Source organism: Anolis carolinensis, chromosome 1 (genome assembly GCF_035594765.1).
Source record: "Anolis carolinensis isolate JA03-04 chromosome 1, rAnoCar3.1.pri, whole genome shotgun sequence".
NCBI lineage: Eukaryota > Metazoa > Chordata > Lepidosauria > Squamata > Dactyloidae > Anolis > Anolis carolinensis.
This window is the reverse complement of record NC_085841.1, coordinates 351,579,267-351,605,763: the sequence shown is the minus strand read 5'-3', so window position 1 is coordinate 351,605,763 and position 26,497 is coordinate 351,579,267. Positions and strand designations below refer to the sequence as shown.

General features: G+C 42.1%; 1 protein-coding gene and 1 long non-coding RNA gene across 4 annotated transcripts in view; one reads left to right on the top strand and one right to left on the bottom strand.

Annotated features, from left to right (window-relative positions):
• kif26a (kinesin family member 26A) overlaps positions 1–26,497 on the bottom strand; it is a 212,271-nt gene that overhangs the window by 93,640 nt on the left and 92,134 nt on the right. The window lies entirely within an intron of this gene.
• LOC134295579 (uncharacterized) lies at positions 6,407–8,217 on the top strand. Its single transcript, XR_010002210.1, has 2 exons — positions 6,407–7,600; positions 7,684–8,217. It is a non-coding gene; the product is annotated as an uncharacterized LOC134295579 (long non-coding RNA).

Genomic DNA, 26,497 nt, shown 5'->3' with positions numbered 1-26,497 from the left:
TTATACCCAGGCTGAAGAAAGCAGTTTGTTTTTTACCCGGATTAAACTCCGGTTTAATCCGGTTTATCTTTTGAACATTTACTTTTGCCCCTTTTTGCTCCTAAAGGCAAAAATTGCCTGGCCCTTGTGTTTTTACGGGCATTTTTGAGTTCTGTAATCTAATAAACTCTGTTACTTTGAATCTTGTGGCGTTCTGTCCTTGACATGTACTCTTTGATCTCTGTAAAGTGTCGATGTATATATAGTCATTGAATTGGCATGTGCCACCTGCAAAATTTGCATCAACTGAGGTGGGAAAGCCCCTTACCCACAAATCCACTAGGAATATAGGATTCAACTATGGGCTATGAAGAAGGAAAAGAAAAAGATATTGTTGATAGTAGCAATGATGATTATGATGACAAGAAAAAAATGAAAAGAAATGGGAATTCATTCACTACCATATGTGAAGAGGCCTTCAGTGCAAATAAATATTATTTTCCTAACTAAAAATACAACACATAGAATCACAAAATTATAGGGTTGGAACAATAGGCCATCTAAGTCTAATCCCCTGCCATGAAGAAATACAACTAAAGCCCTCCTAAAAGTTTGGCATCTCTTTTCATTTTTCTTGTTTTGTGTTGTAAGTTTCTTTGGGAACATGCACTGATGGGGAAAGTCCAGAGAAATCTATCACTGTCATCATCATTTGTTCATATTCAAAGAAGGAGCATCCACCATGCCATGAGGCAGTCTATTCTACTGTAAAGAGGTTTTCCTTAATGTTGTTTAGCTGGACTCTCTTTTCTTATACTTTGAATGTATTACATCTAATGAACTAAACCCAGTCTACAAAAGCTTATGCTACAAACTTCTTTTTTTCAATTAGTCTCAAAATTGCTAGAAGATCTCTTTGAATCCCCTACTGTTGGAAGATATTTAAATATGGCTATCATATTACCTTTCAATTATTAATCTCCAAGCCAAATATAACAGGCTCCCTAAGCCATTCCTTACAGGGTTTGGTTTCCAGACCTTTGACCAGCTTAGTCACCTCCCTCCACACATGCTGTCGCTTGTCAATATCCTTCTTGAAATTCTTGGCCCAGAACTGGACATTATATTCCCAATGTACAGTATGGTACAGAACAGAGTGGTGGAACTGTACATGTATTGTATAGAAACTAAAGGAAACCTGAAGATCCTCCAATGCAATATTCTGCAGGAGTGTAAAGTTTAGCCAAATAATGTTCAGATTGCATCTGTTCATTCCCAGGAATTTGACAATAGAGCCAGTTCACCTAGAAAGATGGTAAACTTTCCCTTGCTGGTTTTTTTGTTTTGTTTTTTTGAGCAGACATATTTGGGAAATGTCTTAGGATAATGTTTCATCCAGTAAGCAGAGAGTTGGACTAGGTAGCTTATGAGACCCCCTCCAACTCCGTGATTCTGTCTTTATGTACAGTCAATTCCAGTATGTGACATTCATGTTACTGTATGCCATAGTCAGCAGAAGAAAGGAGGAAACCATAAATATCTGATAGATGTGCAGATTGTGTCAAGCCAAAAAGCATACTACAACTGGGAAATTGTGGACATTATAGTCCAAAAATGTAACTTTTTTATGCAAGGCTATAAACCAGCATTGGGGAATGTGACAGTGGTGTCTGCCGACTCCTACGTCAGTGGAGCAGTGAACAGTTTATGGATTGTTGTCAGAACTTTATAGGAATTATTCAAGCTGCTGAACCTACAACTAGAATAGGATCAGCACCTTGGCTTGCTCCTTTAGTTCACATTGTTTCACTGGCACTAAAAGTCTACATATGTTATTGAATGCAACTCCCATCTGCCCTAATAAGCACAACTAATGTTGACTGATGACGGAAGTGCAATCTTGAATGATGATGGAAGTACCAATATCACACCCCCATTCCTGCTAATGAACAACCAAGGAAAGTGTAAACGCATAGATTCTTTCCAAACATGACATCAGATTATTATTGTGGGTTTTGCCCCAGTCTTCTCAGCCAACAGCACTCTGAATCTTTGCCACAGGACTGCCATGTGTTCATATACATTTCTGGTATTTTTTCCACCTCCCAGCTATTAAGTGTTATTGGATCATTAAAGTTACAAAGGAGACAATGCAGCCTCCATGGACCTGCCCTAATGGACTCAGAACTACACTACAGAGGTGATGCCTGCGGCTTGCATTCACCTTTTCTAGCCTCAAAGTTACACTCCTCTTTGGCCACAAGAAAGCCAGAGCTCCACAAGTAGCTATGGAAATCACCCTGAAGTGAAAAAGTTAGTAATCCCTTTTCAAAAACTTGAAGGAAGTAAAGAACATTAATCAGAAGAAAGCTGTATTAATACTTATTTAGATTTTTATTACAGCTTCAAAATACCATAAGATAAATTGGTCTTTAAACAGAAACTAGGGGTCCACTTAACTGTTTTTAGGAAGAAGTAGCACCTAAGACTTCTTTTAAAATAGTAAATTACCTTATACACCCATATATAAAGCTGACTTTTAAAAGGTCAAAAGTGGTGTTATGGCAGAGGGAGACCGTGTCGATGTTCTTTTAGATTCTCCCAGGACAAACCAGAATCTCGCTTTTTGCCACTCTGCTCAGAGAAGAGGATGATTCTGTTTTAGATAAGAACTAAAGTACAAGTACTTAATTCAACCCAGGTTTCTGACCAAAACTTCTAGACTCAATATATGAGTATATATAGTAGGTTATATACCTCAAAACATATTTGTCACTACGATGCATGACTTCACATGGGATAACATATGAATAATATTTGCAAAACTTCTCATATTTGTGCAATGGGGTCATCCTTGAAGGCCAGAGATCTGAAGAATATTTGTACGTCTCATGTTTCTGCAGCAGGATCACCATTACAAGTTATGAATAAGATTTGTAAAATATCTTGTGAAATGGGATCATTACTGGAGTTCAAGTATGTGAAGAATATTCACAAAACCTCTCATTTTTGTGCAATGGGGTCATCACTAGAGACTATGCAGATGAATAACTACTTCCTACATTTCTCATTCTTGATGAGAAATGCTGTCTGTTGGGAACTTCACCAGTCCTCCATAAGAGTTCTTGCTTTCAGTATGAGAAAATGACAAAATAATATTCTTTTCCCATCAAATTTTCTGTGGGAAGTAATGTATATACACACAGCAAGCAGAGAAGGACTGCCTGATGGGTTAGAAAGATGGAAATAATATCACTATGTAATATTGCTAACTGGTTTGGAAGAGACCACAAGGGCCATCCATCCTCTGTTTAAAAACCTCCAAAGAAAAATATTCCACTACACTCCGAGCCAGCATATTGCATTATTTAACATGCCCTAACCATCAGGAAGTTCTTCCTAATGTTAGGTGGCATCTCTTTTCCTGTAGTGTGAATCCACTGGTCTGTCTCCTTTTCTCCAGAGCAGTAGAAAACAAGCTTGCTTCCTCCTCAATATGACATCCTTTCAAATATTTAAACATGGTTTTAACCCCAGGATAAACTTATGCATCTCCCTAAGCCACCCCTCATACTGCATGATTTACAAGCCTTTTACCATTTTGGTTGCCCTCCTCTGGATGTTAGGAGTCAGAATCAAACAACCATTATGTTAAGGGCTGTGCTGATTTCCATCCCTGGAATGTGTCCAATGATTAGAAATGAGCTCAACCCCTAATGTACTGCATGACTCTGTAAGGTCTTCTCATTGTTTTATTGAGCAGATGAGGACAGCATTGGCATCTTGGTTTGCTTGAGTTCATCTGCTCCAGTCTCTATCTGTGCTGTGAGATCACTTATCAACTGGTGAGTAATCTTTTAAAATAAGCTGGCATGATGTACTGATTTAGATGTTGGACTAGGACTCAGCTAAGGAAACCCACTGCATGATCTTGGGCAAATCAACACTCTCTCAACCTCAAAGGTATGGAATGGCAACTCCCTCTATATAAACCTTGCCATGAAATCCCTGTGATGGGGTTGTCATAAATCAGAATCAACTTGAAGACCCATTAGCAACCACACCAAAGCTTTTTGAAGTCTGAGAACAATGGAAAACAACCCATTCCTTGGTTTTTCATATTTCAGATTGAGTCTTCTTTATCCAAAATGCTTTGTACAAGAAATGTTCAGCACTAGGGGTGAAGGACCTAATTTCCTTTCCCATGGCAGCATCTCTATTATCATCAGGTATCCAACAATGCTCATAAAACAAGGCAGTGCAAAGTGACCTCAGACACTGGTTCCAATTGTACACTAGGGTACACCACTGTCTCTCGCCATTCTCTTTCTTTGCCGCTTGGATAACAGTTGGAGTTTATTCTTATTTTGTCATGTGAGTGACTGGATAATTATTTTCCTCTCATTCCCAAATCTGGAAGGTTACTATGGGGAAGTTTTTAAAAATAGACTTGATAAATTTTAACCAGTTCAATTGAAGGACTAATAAGATATGGTATCAATCCCACTATGGTTTCTAGGGATGAGCAAAAATGTAACCCATGGACATTACTAATGAAAGTCAGCCCAAACTGAAGGCATATCCACACTGCACAAATAAAGCAGTTTGATACCACTTTAGCTGCCCTGGTTCCAGCCTTGGCAATTATATGGTTTGCATTCTGGTGACATTTGTAGAAGTCACCCCTATTCTCCCCTGAGTTCTACAGCAGGAATTCTCAATGCTTCTCCAAACTTCAAACCCAGAATTACACAAGGTGGAGCCATGCAAGTTAAAGTGGTGTCAAACCTCTATTAATTGCACAGCATGGACACCCTGTGATTTCTAAGTGGAGGGCTTGATACAAGTCACTCTACATGTACTTGGGCTGCTAAAAGTAGCATCCAGGACTTTTTTTAAAATGCTTAATTAGATTAGATGCCATAATACATATCTGTCACTAGGGTTAATGGCTGCACACATGATAATCTATGATGTTTCTGTCATCTGAAATACAACTCTGACATTTCAAACTAATTAGTTAAAATAAATTTAACCAAAAAGAGACAGTGTTGTAATGAAGCACAAATGCAATTAAATACTCCCCAGGATGCCACCAAACTTTAAATTCCATGCCGCCATAGATCTTGTTTTACAACCATCTCCTATGGTGACATGCTAGCTTTTGCATAGTTATATACACTGCTTTACATTTATTACCTGGAGGTATTGGACTCATAATGTGGGAGGGAGATGTCATCCAACTACAAAAAGGGAAAGAGTACAACTATTTTTATCAGCAATGCCTCCACATGGGGCACACTGGTCTTCTTTCAAGATGCACTGCTCACACATTCCTTTGCAGTGAGAGCAGCTACTTGCACATAAACCTCATCTTGACTGGCAGATGAATGAATCAATCCTTTTCACTTTCTCCTACATTCATTTTTGTGTGTATGATCTTTCTGTACATTTTTGAAGTACAGCCAGCCCTCCCCATTTATAGGTTTCATGTTTCCAGAATGAATTATTTTGAAATTTGATTAATCTGTTCTCTCTAGGAATCCTTAGGTCTTCCAGCAGGACAGAGGGTATGTGTGTGGAGTTTTGTTTTTGTTTTTTTGTTGTTGTTTTTTTGTAAAACTAATTGCTTTCTCTAGAGATACTCATACAAACCACTGTTTCAAAAAATGAAAGACAAAAGACCAGCAATGCCCTTGAAATCACTAGAAACAAAATACTGTGCAAAATAATGTGATTCACTCCGACAAGAGGAAAAAATTGCAAGAGCACGCATTGATTGCTGAAGAGGCAGGGGCTGAACAGACTCAGCCTTGCCAAGATAAATTAATTAGCAAAATCACACATCTACAGATGATCCATATCACTCCACTAAATCTTTAATTACTCAATTAACAGCCTTAAAGTCAGAGGTTAAACAAGTTTTGCCATGTACTTACAAAGTGAAAGGAAAATGAAATGCTTTTTTCCAGCTCTGGAGTTGAGGTATCTTTTCCAACAGATTTATAAAAGTGTGAAGAGGAAGTGGATCTCCAACTACAGACAAAAAGGGATTGTCAATGTGTCCGTGGATGTGAATGCAACACAATCTGGCAGTGATAAACACAGACACATGGAATCTCACTACAACCACAAAGATGTGAAAGGCCAGAAAAGAAAAACTGGGGAAGGAGGATCCTGTCACAGTCAAACACTACCATCAAAATTAACAGCCACTTGTGGATAGATATGGAATAATGTGCAAGGACTATAGTAACGGCGCGGATTACGCTTGTGGATTACGTGATTAATTGTGATCGAATTGTTTTAATGTATTTTATTATTCTATTTAAATGCTCATTTAATTGTACATTGTTTTTAAGGCATCAAATATCTGCCTATGTGTAAAGCCACCTTGAGTCACCTTTGGGGTAGAGAAAGGCAGGATAGAAATGTTGTAAATGATAATAAATAATAGTTCTCTAAAATGGTAATAGTGTAGACCCACATAGAAGGCACCAGAAATGGTCCTCCAACTCTGCCATGCCATCCCCAGGGGCTAATTTGAAGACTTCTGTCGCACTACACAATTATGGTGCTATGATTCCACCATAACTGCATTTACTATTCTCAGACACAGATCTCTAGTCCCAAACCATAAGCCCCAGGAGAACACAGGAGACAGCTAATGTTTTAAAAACTGAATCTTATAATTGTACAGTATATTGTGAACGGGCCCTAAGGTAGGGATAACAATATTGTTTGAATTCCAGAGACAGGTTTCCCACCACTGCCATCAGTTTTGGTCCTGAGAACTGGGTGATATCAGATAGCCTCCATCTCTTCAAGTTCTACCGCTAAGGTTTTTGCCATCTGATTCTTCCTTCATCCTCCAACTCTCACTGTAATTTCTTTGTGCAGGGAAGACCACTGGGTACCTCTGAATGGATGATGAGAATGTGCAGGGGGATAACAAAGGCTTCCCTGGGAGTAGATTTGAAGCAGTCTATTCAGATGGTTGTTGAGATATAATTACCTGAAACCACTGTTACCTGAAACTATGGGTACGTTAGCTTAGCTTACTTCCATTCCCAGTGCATCATCTGTTATGGTTGAGCCTTATGGCTCCAATACTGGGAGACGTGGTCGTAAGACTCCTCGAGAGTCAGACTCTCTTGAGGAGCGAGAGAGGAAACGGCTGCGAGACATCTTTGCAGAACCATCTGACGAAGACTCCTTTGAGGGCTTTACTGAGAGAATGGAGGAAGAGGTGGTTAGCTCAGAGGAGGATGACATGGAATGGACTCGTGTAAGGGAGGATTTGGGTGTTCCTGGTAATGATAGCATGGGAAGCGACTGGCGGGTTGCAGGATTGGACCCGTGGACGAGTTGGAGGGATGGGACGGGATCCACAGCTGGGGATGCTGTGGGGCGTAGTCAAAGATGTTTTAGCTCTGATGAGGATGATGATGATGAGGCACCTGGAATTAGGGTAACAGCTGATAGCGATGAGGAGTTGTAAACTGGCATAAAATGGGGTCTTGAATCCAGGGCTAATTGCGTTGGGCAAGGTAATCTGGACGGACGCTTGGGATCTTGTTGGGAAATTCCTGAAGACGGGTGTGTTTCGTTTGCTGAATACGTAAGTTACCAAGGACACTGGGCATAGGCGGCGGGAGGAACTGTGTGGGCTTTTGTTGTGCAACCTGTGTTTAATCTTATTAGCTTGGACCTCCGTCGTCTTCTTGACGGACATTATTTACCTACTCGGAATTGACGCTGGACTGGCTGACTGACTGACTGACTGACTGACTGACTACGATCTTGGACGACCCTTTCTTTGCCTATCGGAGGATTTCGTGGAACCTAAGACGCCTGCACCTGGTAATCGACCTCGGACCGGATTGGGACCCCGCTGACCGCTGCAACCCTTGATTGATGTGTTTGGACCCGGAGTTCGCCCGCTGCACGGAGGAGTAACAACTTAGTTGCTCAACCACAGCTGTTTAGTAGCAGAGAGGAATCTGCTGCCAGTATTTATGTTCTATTGAATCTTTGTTTACCAGCTTTTGTTTGTTTAAGGTCCCAGGCTGAAGTAAGCATTTTTGGTTTAACCCGAATTAAACTCCTGTTTAATCCGGTTTATCTTTTGAACCGTTTTTGAGTGACTTTTCATATTGAAGGCGAGTGTTTGCCTAGCTCTTTGTTTTTTACGAGCATTTTTGGTTCTGTACCTTTAATAAACTGTGTTGAATCTTATCTAGTGGCGTTCTGTCCTTGACATCATCCCATAAAATAACCGGGAGGCCTAAAAATTCCTAGAGGTCATTTTCCCCTAATCACAGATAAATGAAACAGTAGATAGAGGATCTGAAGATATGGGGGCCTTATGGTATTTAATGCATAAAGTCAGAGAGGAAACTGTATATTCTTAAAAGATATTTTTAGTTTTAAATCATAAGAAACTAGATACTGATGGAACTTCAGAAGGAACTTCTTGACAGTAGGAGTGGTTCAACAGGTCCCCAAGGGGAGAGCGGAGCGGGATATAAATAAAGCATTATTATTGTTATTACTACTATTACTACTACTACTATTTGCATTGAGAGATAATGAGGGAGGTTGTGGGTGGGATTTTGGGGGATATTTAATTGTAATTGTATTTTTATTTTATCTTTACTGTATTTTAACTTGTATTCATGTCACAAATATTTAATTAAAAAATGTATTTGCTTTGCTTTTATATTGTATTGGGTTGCGTCATGTTATTGTCAGCCACCTAGACTCCCTATAGGGAGAAAGATGGATAGAAATGAAGATAATAAAGATAACAACAACAACAACAACAACAACAACAACGGAAGGCGATTATGGAATACAGAAAGGAAGGTTAATTCTTCTTACACACACGCACGCATCCTGACAAAATCCCACATCCTCTTATTTTCTGGAGTAAACGAAACTGAGAAACGTGGCCATAATTAATTAGTGTTGTCCAGCTCCCACATCACATCTGAGTATGCAAAATGTTTGGGACTGGAAGGGTTTTGGGTTTCAGATTTGTTTGGATTTTGCAATACCAGTATTTGCATATACAATGAAGTATCTTAGAGATGGGACCCAACTCTATGAGAAATTCATGTATGTTACATATACATCTTATACACAAATCCTGAAGACAGTTTTATACAGTGTTTTTAATAATATTGTACATGAAATAAAGTTTGTATACATGAGCAGCAGAAAGCAAAGATGTCACTATCTCAGCCATTCATGTGGACAATTTTGGATTTTGGATATTTTGGAATTCCAGATAAAGGATACTCAACCTGAATAAGCATAACAATAAGCACAGGCAGTGTGTGGGTGGAGTGAATGAAAGTAAGAGAGGAAATGAAAGAGACAGAAATAGAGAAGCCACAGGCACTTACTGCTCATCAATCACTGTAATATTCAAGCATCGTTCATGGTAATTAGGCTTAAAGCAATATACACTGATGGGCTCAAACTTTAGTTGTTCAGAAACCGATGATAGATGTCTAAATGATTGGCAGGAATGGATCTAGCGAGACTTCCATGTCACAAATGCCTCCCCCGCCATCCTGCTTTCAGAAGTTTATCTAGTTCTATTTGCTATGTTGTGGTTGTTCGGCTTTTCCAGCCATGTGCCAGGGTAGGCCACCTGGCACACTCCAGACAGTCTGAACAATGTCTCACATGAATGCAAGATATCATGACCACTGTGGGAACTGTAAAGTGACTGGAAGTCACCCAGCTGCCTATTCCTGTAAGTCAACTCCAAAGCTTCCCTGGATATCAAACCAAGTGCAGAAATGTGGACATGTTACCCTTTCAGATACTAGAAACTTATTTTGAACTGTTTAAACTGAACCTAATGAAGGCCAGGACCTTCCAGTTCAACCACCAGTGGTTATCCAGAGTCAATAGAAAAGATAATTTTTAGCATTGCTACCTGAAGCTGGATCTGTCTGCACACTCATCATGCATTTCATGTCAAGGACAGAACGCCACAAGATTCAAAGTAACAGAGTTTATTAGATTACAGAACTCAAAAATGCCCGTAAAACACAAGGGCCAGGCAGTTTTTGCCTTTAGGAGCAAAAAGGGGCAAAAGTAAATGTTCAAAAGATAAACCGGATTAAACCGGAGTTTAATCCGGGTAAAAACAAACTGCTTGCTTCAGCCTGGGTATAAACGAAACGAAAGCCAAGGAACAAAAGATACAAAGAATGCAACTAATTGGCAGCAGATTCCTCTCTGCTGCCAACACTGTGCTTAGAGTAACTTGCGTCGCTCCCCCACACACACAGCAGACAGGATCTCCAACACGAGTAAATCAGCCAAGGATTGTAGCAGTTGAGTAGACCAGTTCCGTTCCGTAGATCAAAGCCAGAAGCAGACGTTTGTAGTTTTTCCAAGTCCAAGAAGGGGGGAAGACAAGCCGTGGTCAGTTCAGTCCGAGTTCTCAAAGCAGGAGATGGCGTCCGTCAAGAAGACGACGGAAGGTCAAGCTAATAAGAGTAAGCACAGGTTTGCACAAACAAATGCCCACACAATCCCTCCCGCCGTCTGACCCTGGATTCCAATCAACTTACGTCACAGCACAGGAAAGCACACAAGTCTTCAGGGAAGCGTCCCACACACACACGGATCCCAAGCGTTTGCCCAGATTACCTTGCCCAACGCAATTTGCAATTGCTCTCAAGCCCCATTTTATGCCAGTTACAAATCTTCATCACTGTCAGCTGTCCTCCTTAACCCGGGCGTTTCCTCATCACTTTCCTCGTCAGAGCTGGAACACCTCTGACTACGCCCAACAGCATCTCCAGCTGTGGATCCCGTCCCATCCCTCCAGCTAAACCATGGGTCTAATCCTGAAGGTCCCCATTCATCTTCTGTCCCATCATGGCCAGTGGCACCCACTTCCTCCCTTACCCGAGTCCAATCCATCTCATCCTCCTCTGAGCTAACCAGCCCCTCCTCCATTCTCTCCGTAAACCCTTCGAAAGACTCCTCGTCAGATGGTGCTGCAAATATGTCTCGCAGTCTTTTTCTCTCTCGCTCCTCGAGAGTATCTGACTCTCGAGGAGTCTTACGCCCACGTCTGTCAGTAACAGAGCCATGAGGCTCAATCATAACACTATCCCCTCTCACAAAGGCCTCCTCCCCCGATGGCGGAGAAGTGGCAGTGATACCCTCCGCTATAGCACCACGACGACTAGAGGTATCAAGTTTCAACAGCGAACGATGAAAGACTGGATGGACCTTTAAACTAGACGGTAAACGCAAACGAAACGCAACAGAAGAAATCTTTTTAACGATAGGAAAGGGACCCAAATACCGAGGCGCAAACTTTCCCCCAGCCTGTTTAATATGTTTGGAAGATAACCACACCAAATCCCCTTCTTCCAACTCCTCCCCTGCCTGCCTGTGGCGGTCAGCCTGAGTCTTCTGCGTTGCCTTAGCTTCCAACAGTAAGCGACGGGCAACATCATGCAATGCAGCCATTTCCGAAGAGCGGTACACAGGGTCCGAAGAGACCACATTGGTCGACGGCGCCACACCTCCCCGTGGGTGAAAACCATAAGTTAGCTCAAATGGCGTATGCTGACTAGACGTGTGCACCGCATTGTTGTAAGCAAATTCCGCCACCGGTAACCACTTTACCCAAGCCGTGGGTTGATCTAAACAAAAACAACGCAGATACTGCTCTAAGAGCCCATTAACCCGTTCCGACTGTCCATCCGTTTGCGGATGGAAAGCTGAAGACACGTTTAACTTAGTCCCCAAACACTCATGGAAGTGTTTCCAAAAGCGTGACACAAATTGCGGAGCCCTATCTGAAATAATCACCTCGGGTGCTCCGTGCAAACGATAGATGTGCTTTGTAAATAGTAAGGCCAACGTAGGGGCCGCCGGAATGGTTGAACAAGGAATAAAATGAGCCAGTTTACTAAATAAATCCACCACCACCCAAATACAAGTATAACCCCCAGACTTAGGCAAATCTGAAATAAAATCCATGGAAATGATTTGCCATGGCCTCTCCGGAACAGGTAAAGACGATAACAACCCTCTAGGGCGCCCAACAGGCGTCTTACTCTGCTGACAAACGGCGCAGCTGTCACAAAAGCGCAGAATGTCTTGCCGCATCTTTGGCCACCAGTAGCTCCTGGTGATAAGCTGTACGGTCTTGAACCTGCCAAAGTGCCCAGCCATGGGTTCGTCATGGTGGGCTCTAATCACCTCCAACCTGAGGGTCCCTACTGGTACGTAAACCTGCCCCCTACGCACCAATACCCCGTCTTGATCCTGGAGATGCGGCAGTATGGTACGGTTACCTGCAGAGAGCAGCATCAGTTGCTCCTGAGTCCACACATCATCCTTCTGAGCCTCAAGGATCTGGTCATGTAACCCAAGCTCATTATCTACAACACACAGAGAGGCAGTAGGCAAGATGGTCTGACATACTACCTGCTCATTGGTCTTAAATTCCAGCTTGCGGGATAAAGCATCGGCCCGCAAGTTTGCCTTCCCCTCCACGAACTGCACCTTGAAGTTAAACCTGGAGAAAAACAAAGCCCAGCGGATTTGACGCTGGTTTAACTTCTTTGCTGTTTGCAAGTGCTCTAAGTTCTTGTGATCAGATCTGACCACGATCTGGTGCCGTGCCCCTTCAAGCCAGTGCCGCCACACCTCAAACGCCACCTTAATCGCCAACAACTCCTTCTCCCATATGGTATAGTTCTGCTCGAAGGGTGTTAGTTGCCGCGAGTAAAATCCACAGGGACGCAAGGTCCCTGAGGAATCCTTCTGAGACAATACAGCCCCCAACGCGTAGCTAGAAGCGTCCGCTTCTACCACGAACGGTCTGTCAACATCAGGATGGGTTAGTATGTTGTCCGATTGAAAACTAGACTTTAGTTGTAGAAACGCCTCGTGAGCTTCCCGCCCCCACACAAATGGCTGTTTCTTGCGCAGAAGCTGCGTCAAAGGTACCGTGAGCTTTGCAAAATTCGGAATAAACTCCCGGTAGTAATTAGCGAAACCCAAGAACCTTTGTACATCCTTCTTAGTCTTCAGCTCCTGCCATGAGTTGACGGCGTCAACCTTATGTGGGTCCATTTTAAGTTCCCTACCTGACACTACATGACCTAGGAACTCCACTTCAGGCACATGAAAGACGCACTTGGAAGCCTTGGCGAAAAGCCCATTAGCCCGCAGTCGGTGCAGAACCTGCTTGACATGTTGACGATGTTCTTTCTCGTCCTTAGAAAAAATCAAGATATCATCCAAATAAATCACTAAAAATTGGTCAATTAGGTCCCTGAACACATCGTTCATGAACCTCTGGAATACCGCAGGAGCATTACAAAGCCCAAAAGGCATGACTCGGAACTCGTGGCATCCGAAACACGTGTTAAATGCCGTCTTCCATTCATCCCCTTCCCGTATACGGATTAAGTTATAGGCCCCCCGCAGGTCAAGCTTGGTAAAGACCTTAGCCCCTTGCACCCTTGATAACAGTTCCGAGATTAAAGGCAGCGGGTACCTATCCCGAATGGTGTATTTGTTTAGGATCCGATAATCGCAGACCAACCTAAGTTCCCCAGTCTTTTTGGCTACAAAGAATACCGGTGCCGCAGTTGGAGAACTAGATGGGCGAATAAACCCCTTGGCTAAATTTTCATCTAGAAACTCCCGCAAAGCTTGCCTTTCCGGTACAGTCAAGGCATACAGCCTCCCTGCTGGCAGTTTCGCACCTTCTGCCAACTTGATGGCGCAATCATATGGCCTGTGCGGTGGTAATTTGTCCGCTTCTCTTTTACAAAATACATCAGAGAACTCCCCATACTCAGCAGGCACTCCCTCCATATCAGAATGAGTAACATTTAGAGTGCAACAATCCTGCCTCTTTAAGATCACTTTACGTGTTGCCCAATCTACATGTGGGTTTACTACAGCTAGCCAATCCATCCCCAGGATCACATCATATCTAGGCAAGCTCGTAATATCCCACACAAACGTTCCCGTTACTCCCTGCACCTCCCACGTTACTGCTGAGGTTTCATGGTTAACCACCCCAGTCTCCAGCAGTCTCCCATCTGCTCCTTCCACCCACACGTCGCATGCCTTGCGCACTCTAGGAATGCCATGCTTCTTAGCAAACTCAATATCTACATAGGAGACCGTAGCCCCTGAGTCCAGCAGTGCCAAAGTAGAAACAAGTTCCCTTCCCCCAACAGATAATGTAATGGGTACGAAAACATGCTTCCTCCCCTCAGTTGACTGCTTGAGGAGCCCTAGTGCGTTGGACTCACGTCGCACTAGGGCTGGCCTTTTCCCGAAAGCTGGGAAGGTTTCACATTACAATTTTTGGCAAAATGCCCAGCATTCCCACAATACAAACACAGCCCCAGCTGCCTCCTACGGTTCTTTTCTTCTGTAGACAGCTTTTTAAATACCCCAAGCTCCATGGGCTCTTCCCCCATTACCACTGGTGCCTTGGTTACATGCATAGGTGGCGCACACATTGCTTTAGAGTGTTTACGAGCCTCGAACCTTGCGTCTAAACGCAGCACCTTAGCTACTAAGGCGTCCCAGCTTTCAGCCGGCTCCAAGCGTGCTAATTCATCCTGGAGCATATCACTTAACCCGGCAGTAAATAAAAGCATGAATGCATTTTCCCCCCAATCCAGCTGGTGGCGATACAGGTTAAACTTATTTAAGTAATCCAAAACAGTCCCCTTTCCCTGTTTCAACCGATACAGAGCCCACCCAGCGTTCTCCGTGCGGAGAGGATCCCCAAAAGTATCAGTTAACAACTTTTTGAAATTATTCAAATTGTCCTTGACTGGGTCATTTCCCAAAATTAAATTAGTGGCCCATTGTCCTGCGGGACCGGTCAACAAACTCAAAATAAAGGCCACCTTGCTAGTGTCTGTAGGAAAAGCATGAGCACTGAGCTGAGAAAAATAAAGCTCCACTTGTGCCAAAAAGGTTGGCAACTTGCACCTGGTTCCGTCAAAGCGTTCAGGAGTCAAAACATGTCCTTTCACAGCCTGAGCTGTTTGGATAACGGTAAAAGCCGTTTGCAATTGGTCTACTTTGGCCCTTAACTCATCCATCGTCTTCCTGACGGGTTTATTGCTGCAATAAACTTTTTATGGGCGTTGGGCAATCTGTCAAGGACAGAACGCCACAAGATTCAAAGTAACAGAGTTTATTAGATTACAGAACTCAAAAATGCCCGTAAAACACAAGGGCCAGGCAGTTTTTGCCTTTAGGAGCAAAAAGGGGCAAAAGTAAATGTTCAAAAGATAAACCGGATTAAACCGGAGTTTAATCCGGGTAAAAACAAACTGCTTGCTTCAGCCTGGGTATAAACGAAACGAAAGCCAAGGAACAAAAGATACAAAGAATGCAACTAATTGGCAGCAGATTCCTCTCTGCTGCCAACACTGTGCTTAGAGTAACTTGCGTCGCTCCCCCACACACACAGCAGACAGGATCTCCAACACGAGTAAATCAGCCAAGGATTGTAGCAGTTGAGTAGACCAGTTCCGTTCCGTAGATCAAAGCCAGAAGCAGACGTTTGTAGTTTTTCCAAGTCCAAGAAGGGGGGAAGACAAGCCGTGGTCAGTTCAGTCCGAGTTCTCAAAGCAGGAGATGGCGTCCGTCAAGAAGACGACGGAAGGTCAAGCTAATAAGAGTAAGCACAGGTTTGCACAAACAAATGCCCACACAATCCCTCCCGCCGTCTGACCCTGGATTCCAATCAACTTACGTCACAGCACAGGAAAGCACACAAGTCTTCAGGGAAGCGTCCCACACACACACGGATCCCAAGCGTTTGCCCAGATTACCTTGCCCAACGCAATTTGCAATTGCTCTCAAGCCCCATTTTATGCCAGTTACAAATCTTCATCACTGTCAGCTGTCCTCCTTAACCCGGGCGTTTCCTCATCACTTTCCTCGTCAGAGCTGGAACACCTCTGACTACGCCCAACAGCATCTCCAGCTGTGGATCCCGTCCCATCCCTCCAGCTAAACCATGGGTCTAATCCTGAAGGTCCCCATTCATCTTCTGTCCCATCATGGCCAGTGGCACCCACTTCCTCCCTTACCCGAGTCCAATCCATCTCATCCTCCTCTGAGCTAACCAGCCCCTCCTCCATTCTCTCCGTAAACCCTTCGAAAGACTCCTCGTCAGATGGTGCTGCAAATATGTCTCGCAGTCTTTTTCTCTCTCGCTCCTCGAGAGTATCTGACTCTCGAGGAGTCTTACGCCCACGTCTGTCAGTAACAGAGCCATGAGGCTCAATCATAACATTTCATCAACCCAAACTATGGTCCATCTTGAAAAGTACAGTCCCCATTTCCCTAGCAACAGGGCCTTGGCTGAAATATGGAACCAGAACTTCTGATACATAAAGCAAGTAAATGTGTCAGAGATAGACAGAGGTCAGGTTTGTGGGGTCCAATTTGTTCTTTGTTTTGTTTTAATAAGAAGCCTAAAAAGCACAAATGGGAGATGGGAATAGTGAAATAGTTGTCCCTCCTCATTTTCAGGTTAAACATTTACATATTTGATTACTCATGGAATAAAAGAATATATTCTGTGATTCTATGATCAGTTCTACTAGACATTGACCATATAATAGCACTAGAAACCTAGAAATACTAGAGAAAACATGTGCAAGTTGACCACAAAATTACACTATAAAATCAAAAGAATCATAGAGTTGGATGAAACTTCGTGGGCCATCCAGTCCAACCCCCTGCCAAGAAGCAGGAAAATCACATTCAAAGCACCCCCAGCAGATGGCCATCCAGCTTCAGCTTAAAAACCTCCAAAGAAGGAGCCTCCAACACACTGTGGGGCAGGGAGTTCCACTGCTGAAAGTTAGGAAGTTCTTCCTAATGTTCAGGTGGAATCTCCTTTCCTGTAATTTGAACCCACTGCTCAACGTCCTAGTCTCCAGGACAGCAGAAAACAAGTTTGCTCCCTCTTTCCTATGACTTCCCCTCATATATTAATACATGGCTATCATGTCTCCTCTCAGCCTTCTCTTCTGCAGGTCAAGCCGCTCCTCATAGGGCTTGTTCTCCAGGCCCTTGATCATTTTAGTTGCCCTCCTCTGGACACCTTCCAGCTTGTAAACATCTCCTTTCAATTGTGGTGCCCAGAATTGGAAGCAGTATTCCAGGTGTGGTCTTTTACCTGTTCTTTCCAGTAAAAAAAATAGCAGACCTACAGTCATTGTTTTTCACTTTTTCAAAGGTCCTGTTCCCTAAAACCTATGAAAGTGGGGAGTTTATTATATGTATGGGAATTTATATTTGTCACACTTTTCCTTCCCACACAAAAATTCTGTCCCAGTTTCTTCTCCTTTCTCACATCATAGTATCAATCTGACACTCTCTACATATGTTGGTCCAGTCTGACACTTCTTTCTGTTTGTGAGACATGCTGTAAGGCAACTTTTCCCAAGACAAAAAGCTTCCAGAAAAATTGGTTTACAAATGTCATTGTCATCAGCCACCACACTCATGCAGGCTGGAGATACTGGGACCTGTCACTGAAGTTGGAAAGGATATTCTAACCAGCAAATAAGACCTTTCCCAAATGCATTTGAAGTGATATAGTGTACAGCCGTGGTTCCCAAATTTATTTGGTCTACCGCCCCCTTTCCAGAAAAAAATATTACTCAGCGCCCCCTGGAAAAAAATTTAAATTTTAATAGCAATTAAACAGAAAGATATATGTATTAATGCATATGGCAAAAGCACCTAGGGCCATCACCACCCCCCTGGATCTCTGCAGTGCCCACCAGGGGGCGGTAGCGCCCACTTTGGGAATCACCAGTCTACAGCCTTTGTTTTTAACCCACTTCTATTAATATGATACAAGTTCAACATCCCGTATCCAGAATTTCAACATCCCAAATGGGTGGCAGAAATTGGCACTGTGACAGTTCAACATACATAAATTTTGTTTAATGCACAATGTTAGCATTACCTTCAGGCTATGTGTATAAGATATAAATAAAGAATAAATGAATTAATCTTTAGACTTGGTTCCCATCTCCAAGATACCTCATGGTATCTGTATATGCAAATACAGATACTACAAAATCCAAAATCCAAATGTCCTAAGAATTTCAGGTTACATCAGTGGTTCTCAACCTATGGGTCCTCAGGTGTTTTGGTCTACAACTTCCAGAAATCCCAGCCGTTTGCCAGCTGTTAGGATTTGTGGAAGGCCAAAACATCTGGGGACCCATAGGTTGAGAACCTCTGTTTTAGGAATACTCAATCTGTACATTAATCTGTGCCTGGGGATCTCCCCACTTCATAAAGCTGTGTACTGCCTGCCAACGATGATAACTAAAACTGGTTAACCCACTGTCTAGGGGGAAAATGTCCACCATGAGTTGGGAGCTCAAAATACCATCTACAGAAGAACTATGGTATCTGATCTGGATTTTAGTCCAAACCTTAAAGGAGCAATCTTCTGACAACTCCTTGGTGCTTCAGATTAAAACTTAGATGAGTTGTTGAACAATGACATGGAGGTCACCCGATGCCACTACCTCCAAAACTTCCAGGATTCTTCAGAAATATCTGAAAACCTTTCATTGAGACCAATTTGTACCTCATCACTGATAAGAGGAATTCGTGAAATTTACTTTTTGGGATAGCAGCTCTCAGAAAGCAAATCTTCCCAACTCAATTGACAAGTTGCTGGTTCAATCCTGCAAGCAAAGGGGAAGCTGCATAGAAAAGGACATGACGAACATTCTACTTTTCCATGGATTCCAATCCAGTTTGGACTAGCATGTCCCTATGTAAACCCGTAACACCATGATGTGACAAATGTTTTACTTTTTCATGGATTTCAGTCCAGTTTTGACAAGCATGCCCCTACGTAAACTTGAACAATGATTGTTTGTCATTTTCCTGCTGATCTGATTATGTTCTGCTGCAGCTACATCAAACTGAAGTCTACACCCCTCAAAAAGGCAACCGCTTATGTGTGAAAAAATATATTTAAAAACCTGACCTCAAAAAATGTTTTCACCCTAAAATTCTTATGACCTATTACCATCAACTGGAACAAATGTGACGTAAATTCAACTCTCCGCGGCTAATTTCAAAGACCATAAAACTTCCTTCCCTGTAAGCGGGGATGAAACACACACACACTTGGCATCATCTCCCTTGGCAAAAAGTAGATCATCACAAAAAACGATGGGAAATGCACAGTCAATGCTGTTTTGTGGTGAAACATTTTGCAGCATTAACTTTTTACTGCTCTAAACCAACGTTTCCATCGGGGCTCATTATAAAATAGCGTAAGAGGCACTTTATGACTAAAACTCACTTCTATAGTGGTTTTAGTATCTGCAGCTGTGGCCTGGTAACAAGAATTCTGTCTTTGCTGCCTGTGTCTAAACATGTACCTCTCAGGCTTTTAAGTATACTACTTACCCCAGGGGGAATCTAACTATCCCACAGAAGTTGTCCTTCCAACCTCAAAGCAGAATGCTCTGGTTTTGTTTTACTTCTCTACAGCATATTGTTGTCCTTGATCTTGTCATTTTTGTTATCATTATCATGTCCTCCCAAATTCAATAAATATTTACAGGGTTTCCTTATCATCTCTGTGTATTAAGAAAGTCAGTTGGAATCCCTGGCTGCCAGTGGCTTCCAAGTCAGTAGAGTGGTAAATCCATCCCAGATTTTAGTCTGAATCTTGAGATAATACAAGGCGCTGAACCTATTTTGAAGATATCTGTTCACCTTGGATCACTTCTTCTGAATTAAAATTTTAAAGGGATTACAATCCCCAAAGGTATGGAAACCACCAGTCACACTAGATTGGGATGATGGGAGTTATAGTACCAACATTTTAGTGAGCACTCGGCTGGGGAAGATTGAATATATGGAGAGAGAAAGGCAACCACTTCTGCTGCCCTTTGTAATATTCCTTATTAGACTCTGGGAGGATTTCAAAATTTCAACAATAAAAAATGAACAAGAAGCTATTTTCGATGTCATGCATGTAATACACAGTTTTAATGCTCCAATTACTTTAGATGTGGAAAAAATCTTGCCCTGTTCATCAGTAGCAGCTGAGGTTTCCAAAAATAGAGGACTATTCACCTTAAACATCATATCTCATTGGGAATCATAGACTCAGTAGGGTTGGGCTGGATCAGGATTTGGATGCAAGATTCCTAGGAAAATCCAGTTAGATTAAGAAAGAAACCTGACCCCAAAGCCTGGAGTGTCAGTTGCCAGTCCAAGTTGACATTGTGGGGTTAAATGGAACAAGGGTCTGAGTCAACATAAGCCTGTTTCCTACATTACCTATGTTTGCCATGTTTTACACAGAAGCACTTAGTGAAAGCCGATTCATTGCTATGTTTTACTGAATTTGCTTGCTAGTCTTCGCTACACAGCACAAAGTTAAGGATAATTGTACTTGGAACCTACATAGTCAAGTCACAGAATCCAGTGTAACAAGTTATAGTGATGTTTTTATATTATGATAACAACCAATACCTCTGATATGCTAAAGCAGTGGTTCTCAACCTAGGGTCCCAAGATGTTTTTGGCCTTCAACACCCAGAACTCCTAACAGCTGGTAAACTGGCTGGGATCTCTGGGAGTTGTAGGCCCAAAACATCTGGGGAACCCAGGTTGAGACCCACTGTGCTAAAGTGTGATGCCTCATGGGCCTTGTAGTCCTGTTCCTAGTGCCATCGTGGCAGATGAAGACGAAAACATGGGGTTTTCGCCGGTTCAACAAGAGCCGGAATCTTTTCACCTGCCGGATGTTGATGTTTGTACCCAAGAACTCAGTAAAACAAACCTTGGGCATTCCTCTCCTCTGTTCCCTAGGAGAGAGTCCTATGCTGCAGACAGAGGAGGGAACAAAATCGCAGGAGTTTACGAATTGCTGCCAAACAACAGGCTGATTAGACCTGCTTCCCTTGGGAAATTCTAAGGAGTCTTGCATCTGGACAAAGTTGGGTTTCGCTTCCCGTTCTCTAGGGAAAGAGGTTGCTGGCGGGAAAGCGAGACCCCAATATAGGTGCCTGAGACGGGAGAATCTTTGCGGAGTCAACAGAGCAGCTTCAGGAGTAAGATCGTGTGTGGACTTCGCAACCCCAGTTCCTTGTTTCCCGGATCAAGTATTCAAGATTCGCCTTGCCTTGTTTTTAACCACGGATCCCGTTCCAAGAATCACTGTTTGCCTTGTTCCTAGTCACGGACTTTGTTAAAGAATCAAGATTGTATCCAGCCTTGTTGTCAAGCTACCTTGGACTCTTAAGACTCTGGCATTTCCCCACACTATTGCTTGGCAATAGTGTGTGTTTCGGTTTTGGATTAAAACTTTGAACTCTAATATCATTTATTGGACAATACATTTTTGGACTATATTTGGCCTTATTTGAAAGGTCTGCCTCTGAACTATATATTTCACTTGTTTTTATTACTTTTATATATTTACTTAATAAAGATATTAGATAGAGATTGGCCTCCATGTATGGTTCTTGGTGCCCCGCTGCCTTGGGTCTGACATAAAGGCACCGGATCCTTTCTGATTTTGGAAGCTAAGCAGGGTCAGGCCTGGTTAGTATTTGGATGAGGAGCTGCCAATGAATACCAGGTGCCACAGGCTATATTTCAAAGAAGGGAACTGACAAAATCAATTCTGCCTAATAAAACCCTATGAACTCATGGGGTCATCAGAAACCAACAGGCAACTTGAAGGCATTTATTATTTATTTATTTATTCATTTGATACATTTATATCCCGCCCTTCTCACCCCGAAGGGGATTCAGAGCAGCTTACAAATTAAATTTACATACAATATTGCATATGAACATATTAGAGGTTATTGTACTTTGGACAAATTATAAGATAATACAACTTATTGGAAAAGATGCTAATGTTAAGTAAAGCGGAAGTCAGTAGGAAATGAGGTACAAATGAATTGGCTCAATAAGGCCTTGCATTTGTTTGACCTGAGCAAGGATGCTGATGATAGGGTGACTGTTAGTCTCACACACAGTGTCATCATATTTTTCACAGACTCACCGTATGTCAAAACCACCTTGATAGCAAATTACAAATCAGAGGCAATGTGCTCTTAATATCTGTTGCTGAGGAGCAAGAATGAAAAAATGGTCCTATGTATATTGGATAAGAAATACTCAACTTGTACTACTTGTGAGCTTCCTCTGAGTGACTGGTTACCACTGCATAAATAGTATGTCAGTCCAGATCACAATTCAGTCTGATTTAACACAATTCTGTTATGTTCTGACATTTCCCTCTGCTTCTGCCTGTTTTGCCCTAATACCACTTTAATGGGAGCTTCTTCCCAGTAGTGTTTTTAAGCAGAAGAGGCTCATGAATGGCATGAATTGCTAGATTTTATTCAGAACTTTAAAGAAGCTTGTTGAGGTGCTAAACACTATCCTTAAAACAGGTTGCAGACCCTGTTGTTGTTATTGTGTTCAAATCATTTTCGACTTACGGTAATCCTAAATCAAACCTATTGGCTTTCTTGAGCGGAGAGTGTGTACGGCTCATCCAAGGTCACCCAGTGGCTTTCCATGGTCAAGAGAGAACCTGGTCTCCAGTTTTATCCCAATGCTAAAATTACTAAACAACGCTGGCTATCTTCAGGTCCTTCAAAGCAAGGTCTAAAACCCAGAACAGACTCACTTTCCCACTGATACAGAAGCCACTACTCACCACTGCACTTTAGAATAACTACTTGGCAAAGGATGTGGACAGATACAGTGGAGTTATGCTGGAGTAAAGCTGTCTTTTTTGAAGTCTTGGATTCATTGGAGGCAGCAAGAATTGCGGGAGAAACCTTGCCTGACCTCTGTTTGCTGACACACATTTTGTAAAGCTAAGATGGGAGTACTTCAACTGCCGTTCAATACACTTTCACAGCAGCACTTTGATCAAAATGAACCACTTACCCAAGGCAGACAAAAATACACTGCCACCCGTTTTCTTGTCTAACGCTACTGGCAAAGGCAGACTTGTGAGCAAGATAAAGAAAAAGGCAGCACAAAAATGGCTCAGGTTAGAATGGAAATCTGTTTGCTGTAGCTTGCTGGCTTGTGTGTTCTGTTTGGTTTTTTAGCTTCCACGTTCAATTGAAATTTCAACAGTCAACCAAATTGCCTTACACCTGTGTCAGATGCCGGCAAAGCTCTTCAGAAGGAACCTGGATTCCATATGTAAGCATATTCAGACATAACTATGAATCGGCCTATCACAGCTTGCCTCTGCAAGAGTCTTCCCAAAGTGTCCTGAATTCAAAAGGCGCTTAGGAAATTCAATGTACGCACTTTTAAAAGGTGGGGCAGAGGAAAAGGAGAGAAATAGTGCATGTTCAGCATATTATGATGTCATCCCACATGGCATGGAATAGATCCCACAGAGGTGGCATGAGGTCAGTTCCATTTGAAAAAGAGCACACCATGCATTTCCAGGTGGAATTGACTCAGAACCTGATTTTAGGAATCAGATTTTAGCTCAAAATTCCACCATTCCTGTCTCAAAACTACACAGTATCATGGGGATTCAAGATTCAGTGGCAGCAGCAAAGTAATAGAGGCAGCAGGGTCTGAATGTTGTACCGGACAATCTGGATCCAATTCTTTGCTCAGTCAGGGAAACTCACTGGATGACCTCAGGCAAATCATACTCTCTCAGGCCAAGAGGAAGGTAGCAAACTTCCTCTGAAGAAATCTCACCAAGAAAACCCTAAGAAGGGTTTACCATCAATCAAGGTTGACTAGGGGGGCATACAACAACAAGGGAGCAAGGAGGGAAGAACCTCTTATGGTTTGTTCCTGCCTCCTTGAAGGATCTATACTTGAAATTCTTCATCCTTGTAAGCAAGAATGAAAGAAGCAAAGATCACAGTATCATAGAGTTGGCAGAGACCACATGGGCTATCTAGTCCAACCTCCTGCCATCCAGAAAAAGCACAATCAAAGTATACCTGGCAGATGGCCATCCAGCCTCTGTTTCAAAGCCTCCAAAAAAGAAGCCTCCACTACACCCCAAGACAGTGATTTCCACTGGTGAACATCTCTTACCATCAGGAAGTTATTTCTAATGTTCAGGTGGAATCTCCTTCCCTATAATTCGAACCTGTTACTGCGAATCCTAGTCTCCATCCTATTCCTTTCACCATTTTTATATGGCTACAGTCATCACCCCCTTCATTTCACCCACCCCCATGCACAGCCATTGTAGAAATCAGAACTTGTCCTACAGCCTTGTTTGGTGAATATGGGATTCCATGCATGATGCCAATTACACACCTCTATTACATTTCATTAGCTGGGATCAATAAACTCTGGAAGGCCACATCTGAACAAAAACAGATCTGTTGCCCTATCAAGCTATCCATATTGCAGGACATCCTCATCTTCCTACATACCCTTGTCTACACAAGGCATACAAATACATGGTAGAGGAATACATAGTCAAATTTTAATGAGTTGGCAGATTTAAGAAGTTTCTTTTCTAGATCTTGGCCAACATCTACCACTTGTTATATGGCAGCCGATCAAGAACCGACCTGCTTTTACCCTATTTTTGTTCCACTAGATGTATTTACAGGTTGAGGAAGTGATAGCTCTTTCCTCATTCCAAATCACTTACTTACAGAAAAGCCAAAAAAGGTCTGCCAAGCTACCATTTAGGTTGCCTTATATTTACTAATTCCCTGCCTTCAAGCCATCTTCTGATTTTGGTGCCTGGCAAATGTGGTGAAATGGGGAGGTTGCCAGTCAAGAAGAGGGGGGATACTGGTTCAAATCCCAACATGCCAATTCTCAACCTAACTTAACAATACAGGGATATTTAATTTGAGAAATAAAATATAGCCCAGTGAATGCTCACTATTTATAAGACTGTGGAATAGAACAAAATCCACAAAACCTTTTTTGGGCTAACCAAAAACACATCGTGCAAGTGTTATTTTTTAAACAAAAAAGTGTTGCCATCATTTTGAAAGGGTATCTGGTTGTTCAAAGAGTGCCATGTTAATTATGCATTACCAACATGTTAATTTTTGTATTGTCGAAGGCTTTCATGGCCAGAATCTCTGGGTTGCTGTTCGTTTTTCGGGCTGTATGCTGGAATATGGCTATACAGTCCAAACCTCACAGCAACTCATGTTAATTTTTGCATTTGTGAAGATCTAAACTACAAAAATAGCTATGAATCTCTCCAAATGGCCACCACAGCAAGGATGTACATATACTGTATGAAGGAAATGTAATATTACCACCACAGGAACATGTCAGTGTTGCTTACCATCTCACCCTCTGGCTATCCCATAAAGTACTTTGTTAACAATGAACAGGAAAAAATTGTTGATTGTAAAGATAAGCTTCCAAACTATGCAAACTAATTTCAAACTTGATTAATACATTTTGGAATTTTACAAGACCTGAAAAGCTTTGCAGGGCAAGTCAAGATAATCTATTCAAGAAATTTTCGAACATGTGAACATGAGTTCAGAAGGTGAACTGACATACAACTGAGTATATAAAATATATAAAACTAAGTCTCTATGGAAATAAATCTATCGGTTCAGTTAGTAGAAGACGGTGGAGTAAGAAGCAAGTGGCAGGCCCAGATTTACTTCTTTGGAAGCACTTCTGTCTTAAATCTCAGAAGTGCTACTTTAAATCCACTAGACCACTATGATTGATCCTCAATTACGGCAGGAAATTACCTCATCTCTGGTCTCAAAAGTTCTATTTATATGCCTAATAATCTCACCATTGATTACTGAGACTGTATTCTAATTATAAATCCATTACTGCTTGAACAGTGAAATAAAATCAATACCCTACATAAAATGGGAGGGAAAAGGGGGAACTGAGAGTTTACACAGAACACCATTGAAAACCACCGCACTGTGTTAGACATGTTATATCATGAAACAATGCCACATCATTAGCAAGAGCATAATAAATCTTGTTCAATTAGCACAGCCAGATTGTTCTTCAGATTTGCCGTCAATTTCTTTTAAAATGGATGTATATAAAATGTTAGAAAGGCCTATGGAATTCCGTAAATATGACTTGGTCAGTCTTTCATATTCAATAGCCAAGGATCTCAAAACTAGCCTAACACTAATTGAAACCAATAATAATAATCAATTAAGTTAATATAACTATATTGAAGAACTGTAAACAGTGATAATACATTTACTCTGATGTTCTCTACCACCAAGTCAGCTTCAGCTTGTGTGAACCCCATAAATAAGAACCTCTTCCACAAGATCCAGGAAATCAAACAGAAATTTAAACCAAGAGTGGGAGTGATCTACAACCAGCATGGGAAACATATTATATTGCAGTAGAAATAAAGTTTATGGAAACAATACACAGAAGAGCTACAATCAGACCCCCACATTTGCAAGGGTTAGGGGACCAAAACCTGTACAACAAG